Here is a 24906-nt window from a genome sequence, read left to right as displayed (position 1 = left end):
CTCCCTCTCATTCAAAAAGGATTTGATAAGCTCCAGTAGGTGAACATGCAAAGTGTATTTAATTCACTTTTAAAAATGTGATAAAATGTCTTTCACACACACTCATTTGAGATGCATAAATGTTTCAGTCAAAAGCATCAATCCTGGTTCTGCCTTTATTTATGAGACTCTCGAATGCTCTAATAGAAGGCCTCACTGCCTCACATGCTGGCTCTGTTGCCTTTAATCGTGTTTTAGTCTGTGCTTCGAATAGAAGGCTGCCTTTGTATACAGAAGATACCGGAATAAGCAGCGGGTTTAAGGGTGAACCTGGGTAAGAATGGAACCTTCTGACTGGTTTCTTTAAGTGTATCCTTGGTGATCACCAGGCTTAGGGAACAAAGTTGATATGGGTAGTAGTACCTGCTAGAGGGTATCATTAGCACTCTGGCTACTAGCAATGAATATACAAAAAAAACTCTAACTATTATCTAAGAGTTTAAGTAATTTGTATAGTGATTTTGTAGATAGAAATAATATTTTTTCCATTGTGATATGCGAAAACACATTTTCAAACGGGTAATAAGAGCGACTCACTGGGATGGATAACATTGCTCGTTCATGTCTAAACTCATGCAGTATCACCTATGCTTGCCAAAGATGATATGAGGTTGTTTTACCAATTCTTAAAACAAATATTTTAAAACTTTGTTTGCCTCTTCCCTTGCCACCACAGTTCTTCTCTTCTCTGTTCTTGCCTCGCGAGCCTACTGTCAACTCTCATTGCCTCGCGAGCCTGCTCTCAACTCTCGAAGCCCTTAATCCCCACAAGTCTATTTTACACTCTGCTTCCTGTACTGTGCTGGAATTAATCATTTGGTAACCTTTCATCTTTCCAAACACTACACCACTCTATTATTTTCAACTACTATCAATTGCTTTTCATAAGGTTAATCATCATGTTCATAATTACATTTTCTTTCCTCATTTGACATTTTTGAGTCTTATCTTAGCTGTCTCTTATCTTTTATATTGAACCCCTAATATCCTCTCCTTATTACGAATGACTATTCTCTAATCAGTACACACCCCCACATCTCCTTCTACAAGCACTTCTCTTGAATTATTTCCCTATATATTTGCCTAATTTCATGTAGCCTCCAAAAAAATGGTCCTATTGCACAAAACCTGTACAAATAAGCATTGACAAAGCCTATTAGTCTCGACTGTGAAACATAGTGGCTTTGATAATTCTTTTTTAGGCTAAGATAGCTGCCGCAAATAACCATGCATCTGTGGTGGCCATCTTGGAATGGATTTTGAATGTGCAACAAGGGATAGCACCAGAGTCGTGGAGGAAAACAACGATTATTGTCTTTTTAAAAAAGGGTAAGCCTGAGCTCTCACCCTCTTCGTATAGACCCATTTCGCTAATCAATTCTGATAACAATATATTCTCAAAAATCCTTGCTCTGCGTCTAGGGACAGTTATTGCTCCTCTAGTATCTAGTGTACAACACAGCTTTATTCCAGGGAGGGATACTGCCGACCACGTAAGAAGGGTTATTACCCTTCTAGATTGGGCACAAGCAACGGATTCAGCGCTTGGGGTGATCCTGTTGGATGCCGAAAAGGTGTTCAACAGGGTCTCCTGGGGCTATCTGTGGGAGGTCCTGCGGTGGAAAGGGTTTTGTCCAGCACTGGTTAAGACCTTATATATTAGCCCGGAGGCCTCAATAAGGATTTCAGGGCTGGAGTCTGATGAATTTAATATCAGTCGTGGCACACAACAAGGGTGCCCGTGTTCTCCCCTTTTATTTGCTTTATATATTGATTTATTTTTGTGCAAATTAAACTGCCATGAGGATGTTAAACCAATCCGCTTTAGTGGAGTTGAATATAGAGCATTGGCTTACGCCGATGATATACTCCTAGTATCTGGTGAAATGGCCACTGCTCTTTCAGTAATTAAAACCTTAGCGGTGCAGTTTGGCTCTTTTTCAGGGTATAAGCTCAACATCGGAAAAACTCAAGTTCTTTACTCTGGGCAAGAACTCCTGGCTGATGTGGTAGTTACGTCAGAGGCAACTTACCTGGGAATCAAAATTACTCCTAATGTGGAGGAGATTCCAGCCCTGAACATTCTTCCTGTCATGGAGAAGGTTAATATCACTCTGGAACATCTGAATCACCTTCATCTCTCCTTGCATGGTGTATGCAATGTCCTTAAAATGCTTGTCCTTCCAAAATTTCTGTACATATTTATAACTATCCTTTTTGAATTTTCTAACTCACTGTTTTTAAAATTAGATAGAGTCAGTTCAATATTTCTGTGGGGGTATCGGAGAACAAAAAGGGCCCATAAGAAAATGATTCTTCCAAGAAATTGCGGTGGCTGGGGTGTCCCGCATTTTATAATGTACTATTGGGCAGCCATGTTGCAGATTATGGGACCATTGATTTTGGGGAGTAAAGCTCCTATTCCTTTATCTCATCGACCGTCAATTTATGAACTTATTATGGGTGAGGAAGCTAATGGCTGCCTAGTGACTAGAGCCATTGTACTATAAATAAACAAAATTCAAGACTTTGCGAGCAGCTCATCGAGTGTGGGAACAAATTAAGCGGGTATGCAAAATTCCAAAACTGAATTTCCACACTCCTTCAATGTTCAGGGATCATGTTATTTTTAAATGGATAGAAAAAGAATTTCTAGTTTAGGGGAGCTGTTGGATCAAGGGGGTGTGATGGTATTTTCAGAGCTTAGAGAAAAGTTTGCCCTGGACAGGGGAGACTTCTTTAAATATTTGAAAATTCGGAGCTTTATGGCTAAATTTTGTCCTAAAATGGGAACTCAATTTGGAAAAATTTAGCTAATCGAGAAAATGAGGAAGAAGACTCTGATTGGGCAATTTTATCAACAATTGGTCGCAGCCCTCCCAGACAATTTGGATAACTGTCCATTAAAATGGGAGCACAAATTTGGCGTGGTAGGCCTTAATATTAGTAGGTCGTTGGAACTTGGATATAGTGTATTAATGACAGTTAGACATCGTAGCCAGCATTACATGGCCTTGTGGGACTTATACTACTCGTCTAGGAAAGTGTCTCGGTGGGGAAAAACAGTTGGGGATAAGTGTAATCGTTGCGGGCTGTTAACGGCGGACTCCATCCATGTGTTTTTTTCCTGTCCAAAATTAGTGGGGGGTTTTCAGGAGTCGGAAGGTTTTTTAAATATATTGTTTCAGAAGCAGATAACCCTTACGCGTGAACTTGTGATTTTGGGGGTGGGGTGGAGTCATGGCCCATTATAATGAATAATGCTGAAGCTGCACTTTTGTTTATGATGATGGCAGTGCTCAGAGCATGTATTACCAGTGAGTGGATTAGCTCTGAGCCTCCAATTTTTTTTAATTGGAGAGCAAGAATGGTGGCTATGTTTAACTTTGAGGCAGCAATCTATAGAAATAAAGGGAGTAGGAAGAGAAGATGTGGGGCTAAGATTTGGGCACCGATTCGAGATTGGATGATGGGGGGGTCTGATGAGTCTAACAGTGTTTAGTAAGTTAAATATAGCTTAATGGTTTAAAAGCAATATTGAAAGTCAAATGGGGTTAGTTGCTGCTTTATTTGTTTCTCTACTGTAATTAATCATGTTTTTTTTCTTTATTTGCTTGACATATCTGGTTGTATTTTTCTTGGTTTGTGTTTTCCTCTTTGCTTTATTATTGTTAGTATACATTGTTTCATATTCATTCTGATTGTTATGTACAGTCTCCAATGTGCTTGGGGAAAAACAATAAAAACATTTTTTTGAAAAGGAATGGATTTTGAAAACATTACTATAGGCATTTGAAGTTAGCCCGCTTGGATGTCATTCATCCAATTCAGCTACTCATGAATGTATTTGTAATGTTTTAATAAAGGACATCCCAAGGTGGCAATTGTGGATGCATTTGAATCTGCAGCGGCCATCCTTGAAACGTTTGGGGTTATAATATATCAATTTCAAAGATGATCACTGTGAATGCATGCAAACCTAAGGCACTGATGTTTCAATGGAATTTACTAAAATAAAAGAAAAGCATTGAAGGTGCCTATTCTGCATGCATGCACGCATGGGTGGTGTTCTTGAAATAAACTGGGTGGGTGTTAGATCCGGTTCAGCAGGCGGGGGCATAGACCAGACAGAGGCTACTGGACCTCACCTTTGGGAGTTGACCTCATCAGTCACTGGCGTCTGGGGTCCGTCCTGATATGGCTTTGCAAAGTGGGCCAAGTACACTCTTTCTGCTTTTCGCTCCCACTGTAGCATGGGCAAGCATCCAAAGACTTCTCAAGAATGTAGTGTGGGGGAGAAGAACTCTGAATTTAACAGTCAAGCAACAAACACAATGAAATACTGCCCAGCTCATTGCAGTGCTTACCTTTTTGACAAATAAGTAAGGGGCATATTTACAAGTCCCTTGCGCCACTAGTGCGTCACTTCTTATGATGCACTGGCGCCGCAGTGTGCTGCCCCATACTTATAAGCGGTACAAAAGGGGGTGGTGATGGACGGAGCATCTGAATCAATCAAACACTCACACCCAGTCAAAAGATCTGGGTTTAATCCATCACCGTTCTTTAGCCCACTCTGCCACCCCAGTTCAGACATGGCTATATGCAAATCAGTCTGACCCTGTGCCTCATGGGAACAGTCCAGCCCGAACTGCCAAGCCATGTCTTCCCTGGACCGGAAACAAGCTTCCGAGGACCGGTTTCTGGCATTCCAGCCGTCTTCAGCCAGGCTTGCTTGAATCCAGTGGCAAAGTGAGCAAGGGACTCACGTCAGAGCATACCCTGCCACACTTATGGCGGCCAAAAGCGGTACAAAAGGGGGTGGTGATGGACGGAGCATCTGAATCAATCAAACACTCACACCCAGTCAAAAGATCTGGGTTTAATCCATCACCGTTCTTTAGCCCACTCTGCCACCCCAGTTCAGACATGGCTATATGCAAATCAGTCTGACCCTGTGCCTCATGGGAACAGTCCAGCCCGAACTGCCAAGCCATGTCTTCCCTGGACCGGAAACAAGCTTCCGAGGACCGGTTTCTGGCATTTCAGCCGTCTTCAGCCCGGCTTGCTTGAATCCAGTGCCAAAGTGAGCAAGGGACTCATGTCTGAGCATACCCTGCCACACTTATGGCGGCCAAAAGCCGGTCCAGGGAGGACATGGCTTGGCAGTTCGGGCTGGACTGTTCCCATGAGGCACAGGGTCAGACTGATTTGCATATAGCCATGTCTGAACTGGGGTGGCAGAGTGGGCTAAAGAATGGTGATGGATTAAACCCAGATCTTTTGACTGGGTGTGAGTGTTTGATTGGTTCAGATGCTTTGTCCATTACCACCCCCTTTTGTACCGCCCCATACTTATAAGGCCATGTAAAACCACCTTGTGTGGCTTTACATGGCCTTGTAAATGCGGTACCTTTTCACGCATCACTTTGCGTGAAAGGGGCATGCCATGGGAGTTGCTGTGGATGTTTCCACGCAACCCCCATAGATTCTGCCACATTTCCAGATTTACGAGAAATTGCAAACCTGCAAATACTTCAGAATGCTGTGCCTCCCCAGGGGAGGCTCAACGATTAGAAATGTTTCCATTCCTCCTCGTTTTTTCCCCTTTCTATGCGTGCAGGACAATTAGAAAGAGGAAAACAACTCCTGTGATGGTTTTTGTGCAGAAAGGTGTCCCTTCCTGCACAAAAACAATCACCCTCTCAAAGCAGGCACCCTTGCAACATGGTGCAAGGGTGTCTGCGTTGGTGGATGGCAGTCAATTTTGCACCTGAGCAGGGGAGAGCAAAGGGATCCCTCATATCATTGTAGATATGACACATCCCTTTGCTTCCAAAGTACCGCAGCGCAGCCAAATGGCTTGCGGCATAGCGCTGCGTTACTTTGTTGTATATAAGGCCCTTTGTACTTTAATCTTAAAGTGCTACTTAATACTACCAATTATTAGTATGCAAAATCCTATCAATGATCTTGAGGTTCTGCACCCTCCACCAACTAACGGACCTCCCCATAATCTGAGAGCCCTGACATCGAATCAGGGATACAGCGCTGATAAGGACAGGTGCAGATCACTCAATCACTCCCAAAGTGAATATGTGCCCAACAGTTCAGTTTGCTGTTCTCCTCTGGAATGTATTAATAACCAGCCATTGTGCCGCACACCTCAGTCTGCTGATCAGTCTCTCATTTTCACACTGAATCTTAATCCTCAGGTTAGCTGCATTTAAATGTTGCATATACAAATACTGATAGTTTGGTCAGCCCCTTACTTGTGACTGGAGGGCTTTGCAGTTTATCTCACTTCCATACTCCTGATTCAATGGCTTCCTCACTATTCTTTTGTTTGTCCTGCTATTGGGGCGGGATGTCCCCTGCATAATAAAAGGGTATGTGTCCCATGTCCTTTGTGCCTCACTGCATGTGAAACTGGTATCCTGACCATTTATTTGACCAGAGTGTCACTTCAACCTTACGTGTGTGCAAGTGGCTAGGCCTTTTTGTGGCGATATGAGGTCCAAAACCGGTTCTGTGACCCTAAGGAGCACACCAAGCATGTCCATGCCCTGAGTGAATCACATAAAGCAGTGGTGGAAGCGTTATGAGTTTTTAGGAATCATTAGTGTGACCAGACCTTTTTCTCTATGTCAAGCAGAGCAGTCTACTAGCCCCTCTTCTTTAAAGTTCTACTGGTAAGTGACCCCAGAGCTGTGTGCTGATAATCTGTGTGCTAGTCAAGTGACTGTGTGTGTGGGCATGTGTAGTATAGCCCATGATGTGGGACGCGAATGTGTGTGTGTGTGTGTCCCTTAACATGTCTTTCAAAACATTTAAATAAATCAAAATTTGATAAATCTCGATGATTTGGTGGAAGCCTTCTTCTCATGCAACCCTATTTCTGCATGTATCTATAATATTAGCCTTTCTTTTGATATTGTTGGCAATGATGTGCATACCCAACCATCACAGCCCAGATTCACTCCCCTAGGATTTCTCATGCCTGTTTCTGCTATTATCTTCACATTATATTTCACTCTTACTGTTCTTCTTCTTGTCACCTTTCATCGGTCTGCTGTAGGTCGGTCTGAATTTCGTTACCCGCGCTGCATCGCCAAATGTGATGCAGCGCGGGTAACGAAATTTGTTTTTTGTTTTTTTGGTACTTACCTGACATCGTCCATATCCCGCATTTTACAACCCCCCACCCTGCCCCTCCTCTGCCTGATGTCACCACCAGGTGTAACACCTTGCACGAGCCGTGGCTGGTAGCAGGTTCTAAATATACGATGACTTTCATCGCTATTCTTGTGTTTATTAATTGTATTTATTTTGCATTTTTTATAGCACCACTCTACCCAGAGGTGGGTGTGTACTTTGCAATGCCACAAAAGAGCAGAGATCGGGTCTTGCATTACAATAAACAATAAACACTTGAGTCACAATAACCACATTAAAAGTAGTAAGCGGAGACAACTTTCTCTTTTGGGGCAGGAATATTCCTTGTATGGTTAGCTGGAGCGTACCACCGCCCTGAGTGCCCAACTGCATGTGAAACTGGTACCTTGACCTTTTAGTTGATCAATCAATCAAGCTAATCTACCGTGTGTGCAGAAGCATAGGCCTGTTCCTGGTGATGCAAGGTCCAAAACGTTTTCTGTGACCTGGAGGGACACACCAAGCCTGTCTTCATAGTGTGCATTGGACTGCTGTCAATGGCGTGGGTGATTCACATAAAATGGTGGTGGCAGGGTAACAGAGAGGTCTTGTAAATCATTTGTGTGACTAGACCTTTTTCTTTATGTCAAGGAGTGGGATGTCTCCTGACCTCTCTCATGTAAAGTTTCTCTGTTATGAGAAGCTAAACATGACACGGGTAGAGGAGAAGCACACAGGTTTAATAGAGCAACATAGAGTAGACAGCAAACAAATGTACACTCATGGTGTGCTTAACCCAAAAGACTAACGTAGTACTTGAAAAGCCATCAGTCGAAGGACACAAGTGATATGTTCATGTTTCCAGGAGCGGGACAAACACAAAAAAGTAAGTAGAACACATAAAAGCTAATGAATAAAAAGCAAGCAAATGAGAGGGACATAAAAAGTTTAAAACCGACCTTCGATGAGCAATGGGCAGGCTCTAAGCCCGCTGTAAACCAACAATAGGTGTTTTCACCAATACACAGTTTGGGCTGGCTAAAAGGCGAGACCTAAGAGTTTAAACTGTTGGAAAGACTTTGATACATTTGACATTTTGTCTCGACACCAGTAACGGCAGCAGTTGTGGTGGGATGGTGGGAAGGGGGGTTAAAAAGAAAAACTGAAACATAATTATTTTTTTTTACATTACCTTACCGGCGCCCGCTTCTCCTCAGTCCTTCTTGCCACGATGCAAGAACAGGAAGCACCCACACTTCCAGACTCCTCTAGCCAATCACGGCGCTGCTGATAGCAGTGCTGTGATTGTTCTGAGCGCTGTGGTTCGGCGCTCAGATGGGAACAGGGAGTGCCTTATGGGGAAGATGCAAAGTGCGCATGACTGTTGGGCCGGGCCAAGACGGCCGGCCAAACTGTCATGTGCACTTGGGGAGTGCCTACCACTCCTCCCCTGCTCTTTGGGCAGCCCAGCCCCGCCCTGCACCTAGGGATTTTCTAGAGAAAAATAAAATTATAATAACCTGGTAATAACCCGGCGTTATTATCATTTTATTTTTCTTGTGGGGCGACTCGCCTCTGCCTTAGCGGAGGAGCAACCCATTATTGGCACATCTTTAACTTTCAAAAAGTTTGGAGAGATGTCTGCTTTCTGCGAGATTTTTCATATGGATGAATGTTTGTGTCATTTAAGAACAACATTCCAGTTTTTATATTAAATTGTTTTTCTGCTCCACCCTTGGATACTACACTGTGATCTCGTCAGAGAATGCCTTGTAAGGGGTCTGCATGTGCGAGCCTGCCTGCGATTAAACCCTGGCCTAGCCTGTGAAATAGGTGCAGCCGCAGACTGCAGCCCTGTACGTGCCTCGCCTCAGTTCACCGCCAGGCCCAGTTTGGCTGCTGTCCATCGCGGCTCGAGGATTGACGCCAAGATCTGCTGACTGCGCACGTACACCAGGGAAACGCATTGCAGAAGCGAGCAGACCACAGTTGTGAAACTCTTCCTCAACAAATCTGAAACGAAAAGTCTTTCAGGAGCTTCTAGCCTACTATATTCAATCTCACCCTCGCAGTAAGAACCCTAGACTTGTGGTAACTGGAATTTCAATTATTTATGGCACAAATGTAGGGAGTATTAGAAGTTCTCTGACATTGTACGTTCAGAAGCCTGCTAAAATGTTTTGTTCCAGGTAGAGAACCTGGGAAAGGCGGGCATACCTACCCAATAAAGTAACAGCACGGTGTGAAAATGGGGCGACCGCCCTAGCAAATCAAACGAAACCGAAAACGAGGATTGCATCATTAGGGACGTTTTTCACAAAGCCTCTGGTACGTAAACGTTCAGGTTTTTTGTATACCAGATATCGAGTGGTATGCATTTTCTAGCAATTCACAATGATATACCGAGGATCACACCTTTTGCTCAAGTTAAAAACTGGGACTAATTTCTGTTAAACAAATTAACCACAACCACCCCACGTTTTCTGTGTGTTAGCAATGGAAGGATAACCACCTGGAAATCTGTCCACCCCCATCCACAGACCTGAGGCAACTGCACAATACCACCTTTAGGGATACCTTTTGCCTCCGAATAAAGTTTTTGAATTGATTGAATTGATACCAGATAAAAGTTCTGCTGCCATGTCACGTAGCCCTGGGGTGTTGGTGGATGGTAATGAGAACTTAACCATCATTTTCTTGCGACCAAAATCGATGTAACAACTCATCTGCGTCACATTATTAATCTACATTCGGGCATCAATATCTTGCTCAGAGCTGCTCCTGGGGATGGTGCCTATTTTGCACTGCTCACAGGTCCCCTCAAGCTCCCGCGGGTACCACCCCGCCTTCTTGTTCTTTGATTCTCGCACTGGGCCCAAAGTGTACAATGGACAGTAGCTGAGTCCCACACGATGCCAGTTCCAAGTTGTTCAGACCCCACTAAACACTGGTTCCAGGGTCTACCTCATGGGAAGGGTTCTTATAGCCCTATTTGCTGTCTTAGCTGAACCGTCTAGCACAAAGATAGGCTCTCGGATTAGCTGTGGATTATGATAGTTTAACCTATGCATGTCTCCAATTCACTTAGCTCCGACAGTGACCTTTAAATACACATCTCATCCGCTGCTCCAGCAGGTTTTCAGGGTGACTCGAGGTGGTTCTGAGCCATGCCAGCGTGGATGCCTTGCTCAGAACAGGATGCTAGAATCAGCACGGAATAGGTCACCGCTTCTTCTGGGCCTTGGAAGGTCATATATTCCTCAGACTTTCACTGCAGTAGTGCTGGCATGCCAAGTGTGCTGAAGAAGGAGATCGAGGACACAAGCTGACTTGATTTGATGCAAGAGGACACCTTGGTAGAGGCAGCGTACGATTGAGACCACTGGTCTTTCTGAGATAGGAAATTGCAGGATCTTTTTTGTCCATATGTTCACAGGTATTATTTCTGGCAGGGCCACTTCTGTTTGTCGTTTTCCACAACTAAATGAAGGGTCAGTATAGATGACTCCATGTCAGCAGGACACTGTTTCCAGTGCAGTGTTCTCTTAGCAATGAATTGCTTTGAAGTGTGTTACTAAAATGGTGCAGTTCAACAGTGCCAAAACTACCACTCCCAGAATGTAGTGAATTGGTAATTGACAACACAAGCCTGGAAACAAGTTATCATCAGGTTGCTCGATTTATGGCGATTTCGTTCATGCAAGTGAAAAGGCCAAACATAATAGTCAGTGTGCATTAATTGAACAGCAATTCTGCGAAGCACAGATTTAGGATGAGCAGAAGGCTCAGTTCTATGGTACACCAGGTTTCTAGTCCGGAGTAGATTAAGAAAACTGTGATCTCCTACTTCAGTCCTACTGGTCCAAATGAAATTAACTAAGGCTACAGCATCAGAATGTCTAAGTGACCTTTGGTCAAAGCTCTAGCATGGATTTGTTTCTCGTGAAAGATACCGAATTGAGGGCATTGGTAATTTCGGAGCTCATTGGACAGTTGGATCCTCTGCAGTCACATGGTAAGAATCCCCAACATGATATGCCAATAGTCTGATCTTTACCTTGGAGAGGCACCATGAGGGGTACTCTTCCTCTCTGCAGCATCTGCTTGTCAGACATGGAGCCACCTAGAAGTCATCTTCGCTAGCTCCACAAAGTTAACATCTGTCTTCTCAGACCTAGCCTGAGACCACCAATTAAAGCAACACAAGGCATCCAGGCAACTCATGCGATTCAATGCCACCATCTCACGTCAAACAGGCCACCAACTGATGTCAAGAAGGGCTGGCAACTGACAGCACATCCTTAAATACTCAGCCTACCACCACTACTGACTTGGGCTGAGATTTGCTGAAGTGGAAGGCATTGGTAGTGTTTGTAGACACTTAGTCCTGCAGCATTAGCATGAATAGGGTCTAAGAAGTAACACACAGAGACATTTTTCTTTATGTTTTGATCAACTAGATTTGTGAATACGAGTGCCCGAGGGGATAAATATTGAGTTTAGTAAAAACGTTTCTATAGGGTGTGAGACTGAGTGCACATTTCGGGGTTGGCCATACAAATGGCCTTAGTCATCAAAATCTGATTGCCACAGGTATTAATAGGAATTTACATTAATTGCCGGGTGCAGTAAATTCCACACAAATTATAGTTCCAAACCCTGCACAAACCACGTTTGCACAGGGGTTGGAATTACCGACCCACTTGTAATCAGAGCCTAACATGAACGTTCACTGATCATGTCAAGATTTTTACGCCACTTGTCTTCCGACAAACGTTTTGCCCAATCAAGATGCACACAGATATCATCGGATTTGCACTACCAGGTTTTAAAATACCTCACCGTAGGGATCCAACCAAGACTTTAAGATTGACTTTGCCATTTACTAAATGGCATTTTCATTCTTCCTTAATTATGTACAGCATCAAAGGCATAATCCCACAAACCCTGTAGGTTGATTGAGACACTTATTACTGATGCCACTACTCGGAAATGTCCCTTATTACACAGACCTCCCACCGTTCTCTTTCACATCTAAAGACAATCTCGTTCACAAAAAAGAATCTGACTTGACCCCGACTTACAGTAACATTCTCTCTTTCCTTTATATGGAATTTAAATGTCATCCAATACCGCATCCTAATCTAAATCTTTGCCCCTTTTTTCAATAACTGAAGCAGGATGGGTGATTTGGAAAGAATGTGGGCTGGGAATGACGTAAGTAAAAGGGCACCAATTAAGAGAGAAGACAAACGTGTCTGTAGCCAGGACACTGCACTTGAATGTTTAATCTTAAGAGTCAACCCCCTGCTCACAAAATGGATATCAGGAAAGCAGGTGAGCAAGGCAACAAGATGTGCAGTGGAACCTTAGAAAAAACCCATGCTTAAAACGTGCCCATACTGGATAGCCCAGTCATAACTGTGGTCCAAGATATATTCAGTGTTCAACTGAGATCACCTGTTTTTCTAGTTTTCACACAACATAAACTGCTCTGTTAGCCTCTTCTTTAACTCTGTTCTCTTTAAAGCAGCTCTTTAATTCTCATCTACCAGTTGGAAAGTGGAGTCAGAGCCAGAAAGACAGCTTCTCCACATTTTGGAAATAACGGCTTTTATTCAAAGCTGTGCATTGATTGCACTTTTACATAGCACTCATCTTCCATAAAGTCAGTTTATGACTGTACCTTCAAATAACAAAACTATTGAGGGTCCTTCCTCTTGATGCCTAAAAGTTGCCCCCAATAATGGTGTTTTGTAAGCTAGTCATGATCAAGAATGCATTCCAAAGTGAGATGTCAGGATCAGGTCTGGGTTCTGCACTGATCTCTCCCTTAAATGTATTTCCGTTGAGCAATGGATGTAAACTATAGCACGCCATACAGCGTCTCAGACCTGAAGATGGAAATGGGGATTTGAGGGGGCAGCCGACCAGCGGCTTGACCCCCCCGGGAAGTTTGGGGCAGCAGGAGGAGAGGGGGGGTTAGGAGTGCACTGCGGGCATCCGTAGCTGGGCTGGTTGGGCTGGTTGGGCTCTCTTTGGGCTCCTTTTGGGCTTGTCGGGTTTATAACCGGACATTTTGTGTGACTGCTCACCATTGTGGTGCACTGACACGGCAGCCGGGTGGACCAGTAGAGGAATTGTGTTTATTGTTAGGCCTGAGGCGTGCGCGGTGGGCGTGGATGGCTGGTGTCAGGCGGCGGTGACGGCGTTTCTTGGGAGTACGGTGCGGCGGTATTGGGCGGTATGGCGGCTTTCCGGGACCCCAGGGTGGCCGAAGCATTGAGGCTGTTGGGGGAGGCAGGACGCATGGACATCGTGAGGCCCGACTTGCAGGTAAGGCCGCCGCGGAGCGCTTCCAACGGCGCCGCGGCAGCCTTGTGGGCGTGTGAGCCGCCGGCTCCGAGAAGCGGGAGGGGGGGCGGAGGAGCGAGGGGCGGGGGGCAGCGCGAGGATGCGGCGCCGCGGAGGAAGGAGCGGAGAGGAGCTGCGAGGGCTGGGCAGAGAGGGCGGAAACAGGCGCTGGCGTTCGTGGAGGGGGTGGGAGGGCCGGGCGAGGTGCCTGGGGGGTGTGGGGGGCGAGAGGGCGGCCCGCGAGGCTGACACGGAGATGGGAGGGCAGGGAGGGGTGGGGGGGACCCTGGAGAGCAGTTGCTGATGGTGGGAGTGGATGCGGGGAGTGGGGCGGGGGGCCGGGGGGCGGAGGGAGGTCCCGGGGGGGAAGCCGGGGTGCTGCTGGTGGAACAGGGGGGGCTGCAGGCTGGGAGGGGTGAGGACGTGGGGGGCAGGCTTCCCTTTGTTGATTGAGGAAACGGAAGTGGAGGAGATGGGGGGGAGGGGGCGGACACGGAGCTGGATTGGGGGCTCCTCGTCATCGGAGGAGGGGGGGGCATAGTGGGCCCGAGCAGGCTTTCTTCACCGGGGCAGGTGCTGCGGGCGAAGGGTGGTGGGGGAGGCTTGGCGAGGGGGGCTGACGTGCCAGGAGGGAGTGGCGGTGGAGGGGGGGGAGCGGCGGAGCAGCGGGGGGTTGGGTGGGCCGGGGTGGGGTGGGGGGAACAGGTGGGGTAGTAGGTGCGGTGCGGGGGGGAGCGGTGGAGGGGGGGAGTAGCGGGCAAGGGAGGAGTGGCGGTGATGGGGGGAGGCGGGGGAGCGGCGGAGGGGGCCTGGTGGGGGCAAGGGGGGGTTGCGGGGCCCAGTTGGGGGTTTGGGGGGGGGCCGGGAGGCTGGGACTGGGAAGGAGGATGGGGCATGGGGGGCGGGGGGATCCCGTCGCGGCGGCCACTCGGCAGGGTGGGGGCGGGGGGCGACGGTGGGATTGGGGAGTGAGGGAGGGGGGGAAGTGGGGGGTGTGTGGGGTGGGACGGCGGGTTTTTCCACCCGGTATGCTGGACTCCACCTTTTTTCCTTGGCAGGAGCTGTTCGCGAGGCGCTCGGGTGAGCAGCATGCGGCTCCACACCACCGAGAGGATGGGCCGGCTCTGTCTAGTGCGGGCGGCCGAGCTCCAGCGAGGGACTTGGCTAATGAGCGCTGCGAATGGAGGCGGGAGTCATCTCCGCCGGCCCCCCCCCCCCGAAGGGTTGTCACGGCCACCGGGGGCAGGAGAGTGAGGATGGATGCACATACTTCTGGTTTTGATGCGAGTGTGGCGGAGGGGCGTGAGAGCGTGGATTTGGTTGACTTGATGCGGGTGTGTCGGGAGAGAGCGGGATTGAGCCGGCTGGACTCCCCTTGGGGGGGGCGGGGTTGTGTGGAGGCGGCTGATGGAGAGTCTGCGGAGGAGGGGGAGATTCGGGAGGACGGGGGGGCGAGTAATGTTGTTGGCAGTATATTACAGGTTCCGGCAAGGCGAGAAGTGCCCAGAGTATCGGCCCCCTCAGCTCCACTGGTTAGGCGGCGGGATCCGGCAAGGACGCCGACCTTGATGGCAGGTAAGGCAGGAGACGGAGCGGGGAGTGGCAAGCGGCGCTGTGTGCAGGTCTCAGTGGGGACTGGGGCGAGGGGGAAGATGGATGGCGGCTGGTGCGGGGACGGTACGTGCAGGACGCAGGAGTGGGCACGAAAGGCGCGGTGGACGATGGGGCAGGAGCGCGTGGAGGAGCGGCGGCGGTCGGCGGATAGGACGCGGCCGGTGGGGGGAAGGAGAGTTGTGTGGTGCCGGTGCGTAAGTTACCGTACATGGGGCTGACTAAGCCTCTGGGGGCGCACCTTTCGTTGGCGACGAAAGAAAAGATATGGAAGGGGGAGTACATTGACATCTTGAAACTTCTCCACAGGGAGTTGACGTCAAAGGAGGGGTCAAAGGAGGAAGAGCAGGAGTTAGCTAGGCACCCGAAGGTGCCGTTGCCGCTGGATAATTGGTCGGCGGCTTTCCTCATATACGCGAGTGTGCATTGTGAGAAGTTTCCGGACAGGTCTGTCGCAATTTTCAAATATTTGGATGTGGTGTGGAGGGCGCAGGTGACTTATGGTGGGTTTGCGTGGTCATACTATGACGAGGAGTTCCGGGCGCACATGGTGGCTGACCCGGAGGCGCTATGGGGGGAGCTGGATTCGGACTTGTACCAGCAGACGATGGGCGGGGCCAAGTTCGGCCGCACCATTTACACGGCCAGCGGTTTGCCGCTGGTGCTGCCCCCCTTTACTGCCCGCCCCACCCGTGGGGGGGTGGGGCAGGGGGAGTCTAGCTGCCAGGCCACGGTCGGGGCCTGCTGGGACTTCAATAGAGGAGCGTGCGGGCGGGCAGCATGCCGTTTTCGGCATGAGTGCTCTATATGCGGGCGGCGTCACCCAGTGCTGCGTTGATGGGGGCTCGGGGGCCCACCCTGACAGCAGCCCGCACAAGGAGGTGCCCAATCCGGGGGGGGGGGCAGGGTGGCGGGAGGGGGGAGGCAGATGGGGGGGAGTCGGGGTCTGGGCTAAGGCTCGTACGCCGGTTAGGATAGAGCAGATGGAGCGGCATATCCGCGGGCAGAGGATGCTGCGGTGCTGCGTCGTGGTTTTCGGGAGGGGTTTCGGCTGGGCTGTGAGGGCCCTCGGATTGCTCGCTGGGCGGACAATCTGAAGTCAGTGAACGCGCACAAGGGTATTGTGCGGGAGAAGTTGTTCAAGGAGGTCAGGGAAGGGAGGATGGCGGGCCCATTCACGGAGCCGCCGATGCCTGGCTTGATCATCTCCCCCATTGGGGTGGTGCCAAAGAAGGAGGAGGGGCAATTCCGGCTGATACAACATCTGTCGTGGCCGGAGGGGGAGTCGGTCAATGCCTACATCTCGGCGGACTTGGCGTCGGTAACCTACTCATCGGTGGACGTGGCGCGGAGGCTCGTGACGGCGGCGGGGAAGGGCGCGCTGATGGCAAAATGCGATGTCAAGTCGGCCTTCCTACTCCTTCCGGTACACCCGGCGGATCACCAGTTGCTGGGGATTCAGTTTGAGGGATGCATTTTTGTGGACAAGGTGCTGCCGATGGGGTGCTCCATTTTGTGCTCATGGTTCGAGCGTTTCAGTTCATTCCTGCAGTGGGTTTTTTCCAGGCGCACAGGCTCGGAGTCAGTGACGCACTACCTGGATGCCTTTTTCCTGGTGGGGCGGCCCGGATCGGCGGACTGCCAGCGGCAGCTGGACGGTTTGGCCGGGTTGATGGGGGAGTTTGGTGTTCCCCTGGCGCCAGAGAAGACGTACGGTCCCAGTACGGTGTTGTCCTTTCTCGGTATTGAGCTCGACTCGGTCGCCATGGAAGAACGCCTACCGGACGACAAGAAGTCGGCGATGCTGGCTCTGGTGGTTGGAATACTGGGAAAGAGGAAGGTGACGGTGCGGGAAGTGCAGGTGCTGTTGGGGCATTTGAATTTTGCTTGTCGTGTGGTGCGGGCGGGTCGAACGTTCTGCCGGCGTTTGGGTTTGACGTAGTCCGGTTTGACGTTGCCTCATCACCATGTGCGATTGTCGGCGGGGATGAAGGAGGGTCTGGGCATGTGGCGGGGGTTCCTGGAAAAGTTCAACGGAGTACCCATGGCGCCGGTGGAGGACTGGGAGTGGGACGTCACCATGTACTCTGATGCGGCGGGCGGTGGCGGTTTCGGTCTGTACTGGAATGGCAAGTGGTGCGCGGAGCAGTGGCCAGCGCAATGGCAAGCAGGAGGGCAGAGCATTGCGTTTTTGGAGTTGTTTCCGTTGGTGGTGGCGGTCACGGTTTGGTCAGGGGAGTTGGCGCACAAGCGTGTGTTGTTTCGAGTGGACAACATGGCGGTCGTTCAGGTGGTGAATAAGCAGTCGGCCTAGGACCCGCAGGTGCTGAAGTTGATAAGGGTGTTTGTGTTGCGCTGCTTGGTGAATGACATACTGTTTCAGGCGCGCCACGTCCCAGGAGTGGACAATGACATTGCGGATGCTTTGTCTCGTTCACAGTGGGAGAGGTTCCATGGGCTAGCCATGGCGGCGGAGGAGGACAGGACGCCGGTTCCGAGAGAGATGTGGTCGGTGGGCGAGCATGGGTCTTTCAGCTGGTGAAGGGGTCTGTGGCGGTGTCGACGTGGAAGGCACCTTCCTGGGAGGAATTCCTGCTGTCTGGCGCGGTAAGGCGAGGGGACCGGTGGCAGCGAGAGGAGCAGATGGTACGTTTTATGTTGGCGCTCTTGGATAAAGGGCTGTCGCGAGTGACGATTGCGGGCAAGTTGTCGGCGGTGGCTTTCATGGGAAAGTTGTGGTGGGGTTACTCCCCGTCGGCGGGGGAACTGGGGACGCGGATGCTGGAGGGGTGGGCGAGGGAGAAGGGCGCAAAGGTGCGGTCGCGACATCCCATCACGGTGGTGTTGCTGGAAGAGGTCATCGGCGCCTGCCGGCGGTGTGCAGGGATGGGGGTGAGGCGGTGCTGTTTTCCACTCTTATGTCTTGGCTGTTCTTTGGAGCGTTTCGGGTGTCGGAGTTGCTGGGCACGAGAGGGGTGCCGGGGGTGTTGTGGGAGGTTGTGGAGTTGCGAGCGCAAGAGGTGGCGGTGCGTCTGCGTCGCTCGAAAACGGACCAACGGGGGGTAGGAACTTGGGTGGTGCTGGGCCCAGGCGGGCGGGAGGGGGTGTGTCCCGTGGCGTGGGGAAGGAGGCTGATGGCGAGCCGGTGCGAGAAGGAGGGGGAGGTGTTTGGACGAGGTGGGGGGTGACAGAGCGACGGCGGCTCAGGCATTGTAGGTTCTGCGGCATGCCCTGCGGTACATGGGTGAGGACCCACTGGCTTTTGGCACGCATTCCTTCCGGATCGGGGTGGCGACGGAGGCGGCGCGTAGGGGTTGGGGGAAGGAGGAGATACAGAGGCTGGGAAGGTGGAAGTCGGACTGTTACCGGACGTACGTGAGGTTGCGGGAGGTGGATGGGGTGTCGTTGCTTTGATTTCCAAATTTTGTTATGTGTCTCTTTATAGGTGCTGTGGCGGGGCTGGAGGTGGCTGTTTTGAATGTATATATTGTGGGACACTCATTTGTCCAGCGGGCAGAACAGGCGGAGTGGGAAAGACATTGTGCACTCAATTTGGGACTGGATACAGGACTGTATCGTTGTCACTGGAGGGGTTAAGGGGGTAGGCGTTGGCATGAGCCATTGCCTTTGTTGAATACGGTGGTCAGGGGGGGTGTGTGCCCGGATGTGGTGGTGATTCATCTGGGTGAAAATGACTTGGTGCAGTGTAAGGGGCTGGCCTTGGTAAAACAAATGAAGAGGGAGCTGAAGGAAATCAAACAGCAATGGGTGGGCTGTCATGTGATCTGGTCTGAGTTTATCCCAGGCGGGTGTGGAGGGGAGCTGAGCGCCCAGGAGCGATAGACAGGGCTCGGAGGAAGATTAACCGGGAGATGAGGGATTTCTGTGCCAAAGAAGGGGTAGGCAGAATGGAGCATCCGGATTTGTGCTACGGAGCGGTGTCTTTTTTCAGGGAGGATGGTGTCCACCTCTCTAGGTATGGAATGGAATTGTACATAGTGCAGTTGAAAGCGGCCCTGGATGGAGCTTTGGGGGTGCTCAGGTATCCCAGGAGGCAGGAGTCCGAAGGGGGGGTCGGAAGTCGTAGGCGACTTCCGAGTGGCGTTTTCCTAAGAAGAAAGGGGGCTATTGCAGGGGGCCTGGGGCTGTATTGGTAGGTGGGGGGGCTGAGGTCAGTGAGGTCAATGAGGTCATTGCAGTCCGTGGGTAGGGGGGTATGTTGCTGAGCGGATGTGGTATTTCAGTTGCAATGTTGGGGATAATTTTAGGAGTGGGGGTGGGGGGCTGTCAGGCAGTTGTTACTTAGTGAGCATTAGTTTTGTTCGGCACAGGCCAGGTGGGTGTTGTTCAGGTGCACCTGATTCCAATAAAAGCGGCCTTTATCACACTAATTTGGTGTCTGTGTCAGTGCTTCCCCCCCCACCTACTGGTGTGCCCCAATGGGGATTTGGGGGGGGCAGCCGACCAGCGGGAGGCTTGACCCCCCGGGGAAGTTTGGGGCAGCAGGGGGGGGTTAGGAGTGCACTGCGGGCATCCGTAGCTGGGCCTGGTGGGCTGGTTGGGCTGGTTGGGCTCTCTTTGGGCTCCTTTTGGGCTTGTCAGGTTTATAACCGGACATTTTGTGTGACTGCCCACCATTGTGGGGCAGTGACACGGCAGCCGGGTGGACCAGTAGAGGAATTGTGTCCCTCCCTCCCTGTGTAATTTTTCCCCTGGGGGGAGGGGGGGTTTATCCCCAGGGTTTTTTTCCGGGGCCTTGGGTTTTTCGTGAGGAGTTTTGTTGGATGATGGTGCACTGGGATGTTAGGGCGTTAAGGTTGTGGTGTCGCTGGAACAGGTGCTGGTTTTGGTGGCGTTTTCCTAAGAAGAAAGGGGGATATTGCAGGGGGCCTGGGGCTGTATTGGTAGGTGGGGGGCTGAGGTCAGTGAGGTCAATGAGGTCATTGCAGTCGGTGGGTAGGGGGGGTATGTTGCTGAGCGGATGTGGTATTTCAGTTGCAATGTTGGGGATAATTTTAGGGGTGGGGGTGGGGGGCTGTCAGGCAGTTGTTACTTAGTGAGCATTAGTTTTGTTCGGCACAGGCCAGGTGGGTGTTGTTCAGGTGCACCTGATTCCAATAAAAGCAGCCTTTATCACACTAATTTGGTGTCTGTGTCAGTGCTTCCCCCCCCACCTACTGGTGTGCCCCAATGTCTTGCTCTCTAAAAGAGGCCCAGAGTTCATTGCTCTTGTATACACTGCGGGCTTGCCCCTGAACCTGGGATGCCTGGATCCAACTGTGGCAACAGATACAAAATGGCGTTTTGAGACATTCTTGTCATGAATGATTCTTCTTGATTCATGTTACAGAAGGAAAAGGACAGCAGCTCCTTCTTAATGAGATGCCTTTTCTGCTACAGGAGGGAACATTTACAGTCGCTAGCTGTCTTTAAAGCACCTAGATGCTTTAGGGGTAGGAGAGAAACAAAAGTGGGTTGCAAATGTTCCACATTATGTCAGAACTGTCGCAACATTCTGCAATTTTCGCCTGACCTACCATCATTGTAATTAGAGTGAATGAGAAACCAGTTACATTGTGAACATCTCATGGGCAAAATATCTGTCTGCTCATGATTTATGAAGACAAACTCGCTCTGAAAGAACTTATTTTCAATTCAGGGAGCAAAATAAGATCAAAAACACAAGAATTCAACAAGTTTGATGTATATGGTAAATTGATTTAGCGGTTACAAACCTTACCTTTTTTTCACATTATATAGGCAATCTCATGCAGCATCATTCCCAAAGAGGCTGATGGTGACCCTACCGGAGGAGTGGGGTGCAGCTTTGACTCATTGAACTGAACCCCAGGAGGTCAGTCTAATTTGCAAATCTATTTTAAAAAATGCAAGGCCGGACTGCCTATAAAACAATATTGAAATAATGTTTTTATTCAAGAACTTTGGCCCCGCCATGGTATTGAGAAAGTCTGCCTGCAGCCCATTCCATGTTGCATGCTAAACTTAGAGATATTTGACTGCAAAGAGCAGATTCATTTGTTGGCACATAGCCTAGTATTTTTCCATTTCATCAGAAGGATGCCCTTGACTTGCCATGTCAGACCGGTCACAGTCCTGACTGTACCTTGTTTTCTGTCTAGGTTTCGTGACACGCCTTAGGGTGGCCCTGGGGGTGGTTTGGCACTGCGTTTAAACCATTGGTTGGGCAAGCGTTTGATTTCCTCAAGGAGACCACAGTTCATTTGGCAGTGGTTCCAACTTATAAACAAAAAAAATGATGGAGATCAAAAACGTTACTTTATGTTATGGTAATCCATTGTAGAGTGAACTTAGCACTCGTCTGCGTTCACTGCCAGTATCCATTGTCAAGATAACTAGAGACGGCATTTTTGTAAGCGCTCTAGTGGTTATTTCTGGCACACCATAAAATGAGTGCAAAAAACAGAAGAGGGACCCTGAAAAACTAAAGTTACTCAAAGGAAGGGGAGAAACCCACCAGGGAAAAGTAAATACTATACAACATGAAAAGGGAAGTCCCCAATGTATAAATAGGACAAAAAAAGTTCCAAGATATGAATTCAACCAAAAATGCCCACAGAACAGCTGTTTACTTTTCAATATTTATTTTTATAGTCATTTTGAATAAATATCACATTTTAATAATGGCACAGAAAAATTCATTTTGATCATCTCATTACATATACAATTTCATTTTCTTTGAAAAACATAAAAGAGAAGAACATCAGCCCAGGACCACATTAAGCAATAAGAAATGACGCACAACTCAGTCATTCCATCAATCAACCACTAAATCTTTCCCACACAATACATACACTCAGATACAAGACAGAACATCATTTCATCAAAAATGTGAAGAAAGCACCATAAAATGAGCACCGGGGCCCATACGCGCATTCTTCCAGGTTCGTATTAGCATTTTATGAACTTCGTGCAAATTTAGGGGCCGATTATGATCGCGGATAATCCACATCCTCCGGGCCGGCGGAAGCCACCGCCGGCTCGGAGGATGCGGATTAACCGCTGCGGACAGAATAAATACCCCCCGTCAGATTAGGATGGCGGGGGGATATTTTTTCCGTCCTCAGCTTTTCCGCCGCGGTCGCCTTCCGACCGTGGCGGAAAAGCTCTAACATGGCTGGCGGTGTCTATCAGAAACCGCCAGGCATATTAGGATGGCGGCGGTCCTATGCCTTTCCACAGCGGCATTTCCGCCGTGGAAAGGCATACGGTCTTTTCTTTGGGGGCCTGTTGCGGGCCCCCAGGGGTGAAGGGGGGGTGGGGGTTGCATATGGGGGGAACCTATGGTACCCCCCTGCCTTTGCGTGCATGAAGCGGCAGGCACCACGCGGTGCCTGCCGCTTGGTGCATGCAAAGGTCAACATGCACTTTTTAACCTTGCGGCGGGTGCTGCTTGAAGCAGCATCCGCCGCAATGTTAAATGTAGGGGATGTGACCGCCAGGGTGGCGGTCACATCCTAATTGCCATTTAGGGACTGCCGCTGCCCATGCGGACGGTCCCTTTTCCTCGGGGGTCCGTCCGCCATCCTAATAGGGCCCATAGTGTCTGAATTTGTCTTCATTTCTTTTATTCTGTTTTCTTGGGTGGAGTTGTGAGAAAAGGGTGCAAGCTGGTTCATCACGTTTACGTAAGCAGCCATGGCAATTTCATGCACATTCACTTTACTAAGGAAGTCCTATATTCAGAATGATTGGGTAATTGACTGTTTGTTGATTGTACACTTGAATCGGCACTCAGCCATGTTCAAGGACAGTGTCCATTATCGAGACAACTAGAGGAGAGGAGAGGGTGTGGCCTAGTGGCTAGAGTGGTTAACCTCGAACCTGGGGAGCTGGGTTCACGTTTCGTCTTGGCAGGAACGCTCACCATCCTGTCATTCTGGGCAAATCACTTAATCTCCCTGTGCCTAACAAAATGAATGTGTCTGTCTGTAACGCAGCTGGTGCTCATGTAAAGTGCTAATGTAACTTCGTGTCGAGTTTGCGCTATATAAAACTTTAAAACAAGACTAGAGGGGGCGTGGCCAAGATGGCGGAGTGAGAGGACGTGTTCCCCGAGAGCTCCTCTGACCCCGGCCAGCCCCCCCGGGCTTCTAGTGGGGGCTGGAGACGCTGGAACGCCGCAGAGCAGTCGGCGGATCGAGAAACGGCTAAATCGCCTGCCGGAGGGTCCTGGACAGTTGCTGGTTGCCCCGGAATCGTGACTGGGCCTGGCGCTGGCCGGAACAGGGAGGAGTCCTATCGGCCCAGGAGAGGAAGCGAGGACGGAGACTGCAGCCTACCCCCGGCCGGACTACCAGGAGACTGCCTGGACCCCCCGCCGGAGCCGGATCTGCGGGGCCCGCGAGCGGTGCGGCTGACAGAGGTACCGGCCCGGCGTGGAAGCTGCTCCTGGACGGGCCGCGGCCCGTATCCGCACCAGACTTGTGTGCGGGCCTGGGACCAGGGTAACGCTGTCGGGCGACCCTGTGGTGCCGGGGGGACAGGAGCGGAGCATCGGCCACACTTGAAGGACGCTGGGTGTGCCTGGCGGAGCGCCCCCCCCCGGACGCTGCGTTGGCGGAGAAGCCTGCTCCCCTGAAGCCTGGAGCGGTGGCTGGCCCGGCAGACGCCTAATCTAGGCCGGTGCTGCGGCCTATGATTCCGGTGGGACGGAAGTCGGAGCTCCGAGCCGGGTGGACCCCGCGGCGGACCCAGTTTCAGCGGAGGTGAGCCTCGGTGGTGGCAGTGCCCCCAAGACCTGGAGGTGCGGGGGATCGAAGTGGACTGAGGGCGACGCCCGGGTTTGGGAGGCAGCCCGGGCTCCCGGCTAGGCCCTGGGCATTGACGCCCGAGGGGCCCCGCTGTGGGACTGAGACTTGGTGAGGGGGCGGTGTGGTTGCTGAGATTCGGGTGGCCAGCGGGCTTGACGTCCACCCCCCCCCCACCAGCATTGGAGATATTTTCTGCGGCCTTCTCCGCGGTTGGGAGCTACCGCAGAACTGAGACCTCGGTGAGGTCGGTGTGCCCCCGGAATGGCCCCCCGCAGGTGAGGAGGTGTTGACGGGGGCCTGTGGGTAGCACTGAGAGCCCGGACGTGCGCCAGGCCCCAGGACAGGAGCGCACCGGGGTTCACCACGGGGGCCGCGGAGACACTTTAGCTTCCCACGGATCCCGCCTTGTGAATAGGCCCGAGGGGTGGACCGAGACTCCTCGGAGCGGTGGAGGCCCCGGCTGCGGGGTTAAGGATATCAAGAGCCCAGTGGACTGTGCCACGGCCCCCCGTGACAGACTCGCAATCGCGAATACCGACGAGCTAGTGGCAGGGAGCCAGCGGCGGTGAAGGTGGGTGACCTCCGCAGTGCGACAGGGTGTGGTGCTGCGGCAGTGAGGTACAGCGATATGGCAGGGCAGCGTGGGAAGAAAGGAGATCGAACCCTCCCGGAGATGCTGGGCAGGGGGCAACAAAAGGGAGAGAAGAGGTCCACCTCCCCGGGCACATCCAGAACCGCACAGGGAGCCGGGGAAGGAGAGGTCCCCATCACCAGGTCCTTCTTAGAGACCCTCTTCAACTCCCTGCGTGAGGACTTCCACACACTGAAACAGGAGGTGCGGGGGAGGTTCGAGAGGTGCGGCGCGAAGTGGACAGTCTTGGTGAACGGGTGGCTACCATGGAGACTGCTGGACACTCTAGGGATGAAGAAATTGCTCACCTGCAGCAGGAGGTCC

General features: G+C 50.7%; 1 protein-coding gene across 2 annotated transcripts in view; it reads right to left on the bottom strand.

Moving 5' to 3' along the window:
- The window catches only part of LAMB3 (laminin subunit beta 3), a 234375-nt gene that overhangs the window by 152451 nt on the left and 57018 nt on the right, over positions 1–24906 (bottom strand). The window lies entirely within an intron of this gene.

The sequence above is a fragment of the Lissotriton helveticus genome, chromosome 5_1 (genome assembly GCF_964261635.1).
Source record: "Lissotriton helveticus chromosome 5_1, aLisHel1.1, whole genome shotgun sequence".
NCBI classification, from domain to species: domain Eukaryota; kingdom Metazoa; phylum Chordata; class Amphibia; order Caudata; family Salamandridae; genus Lissotriton; species Lissotriton helveticus.
The sequence above is the reverse complement of the archived record's forward strand: the minus strand, read 5'-3'. Positions and strand labels throughout refer to the sequence as shown.